Source organism: Phoenix dactylifera, chromosome 6 (genome assembly GCF_051530095.1).
Source record: "Phoenix dactylifera cultivar Ajwa chromosome 6, Ajwa_hap1_PhDact_Kaust_v1.1, whole genome shotgun sequence".
Classification (NCBI taxonomy): Eukaryota; Viridiplantae; Streptophyta; class Magnoliopsida; order Arecales; family Arecaceae; genus Phoenix; species Phoenix dactylifera.
Window position 1 is genome coordinate 8,095,857 of NC_143195.1, and position 1,409 is coordinate 8,097,265.

At 39.6% G+C, this 1,409-nt stretch overlaps 1 non-coding gene across 1 annotated transcript; it reads left to right on the forward strand.

Annotated features, from left to right (window-relative positions):
- Window positions 1–381: 381 nt before the first annotated feature.
- Window positions 382–490, forward strand: LOC120105747 (small nucleolar RNA R71). Its single transcript, XR_005508064.1, has one exon. It is a non-coding gene; the product is annotated as a small nucleolar RNA R71 (small nucleolar RNA).
- The last annotated feature ends 919 nt before the right edge of the window (window positions 491–1,409 follow it).

Genomic DNA, 1,409 nt, shown 5'->3' on the forward strand with positions numbered 1-1,409 from the left:
GGGCAATCTGTAGTGGTATGACCAGACATATCGCAGATACCACAAAACTCATTTCTAAGCTCTATAGTTTTGATAGGCTCAACTTTCCTAAGCTCAATTTCTTCTACCTTCCTAGTGAGGGCTGCCATTTTAGCATGAAGATCATCCTCAGTTCTGAGGTTGTAAAGGCCTCCCTGTACAGAGCTAGTAGGCTTAGGCAAAGACTTATTGTTTCTATCCCCGTTATCCCAAAGTTGGGCAGTCTCAACAAGAAAATCCAAATACTCCCATGCCTCATCAGGTTATTTTTCTAAAAATCTACCATTGCACATGGTCTCTACAAACTGTTTCAACTGTGGAGATAAACCTTCATAAAAGAAGCTAATAGTTCTCCAAGATTCGAACCCGTGATGAGGGCATGAGAGAAGAAGGTCTTTAAATCTTTCCCAACATTCATAAAATGTTTTATTATCTTTTTGTTGGAAATTGCTGATATGTCTTTTCAAAAAGTTGGTCCTTTGTGCGGAAAAGAACTTCTTCAAAAATTCTCTCTGCATATCTAGCCAAGTTCTTATTGATCTAGGTCGCAAGGAGTTTAGCCATGTTTTGGTCTTATCCTTTAGAGAGAAAGGGAACAACGTCAGCTTGAGGACATCCTCAGTGACGTTAAGCACTCTAAATGTAATGCTCAATTCTTCAAAATCCTTTAAATGAAGATACGGACTCTAACCCGTGAAACTTGGGCAGCAATTGGATTACCCTTGGTTTGATTTCAAAATGTCTTACATTATCAAAAAAAATTATGCATGAAGGCTGACTAGTCCTAGTCGGTTGTAGGTATTGTCTTAGAGTCATAATATGGGGTTCATGTTCTCGATCGTAGTGACTCCCCGCATCTTCATTTAAATCAGCCATCTCACAAGGTGTGAGATACTGCGAAGGAATTTCAGGGATGTGTCCTAAGGGATGATCTAAAGTTGTATGACTTAATCGACCGGTGTTGTCCCTATTCCACTTTAGCATGCAAAATATTTTCCTTCCTCCTTTTTTTTAAAAAAAAAAATAAGTATCACCTAAAGATATCTAAAACGACACCCTAATACAGTAAAACAAAAATCTATTCACAATCAAGCATGCATCAAAACATTACACCTCAATTCCTAATATATTTTTTTAAATTTCTAGACAGCTCCTAACTGGTTTGAAGAGGACACCTAAGCCTCCAATCTGGTCTAGTAACCTAGTCGACCAGGTAAGCTCCCAGGTAAGTGGAGGGGTCACGATGCGTTTAGCAAAGGTCCCACTTAAAACCCACTTTCCTCGAACAGAGACTGTCTCCCTTAGAGGGACAAAGCTTGCCTAGACATCGAATGGGCTATAGAGCGAAATTGGTGCAACTTTCGGTGGTCTTCGTCCTATTGAGCTCGAAT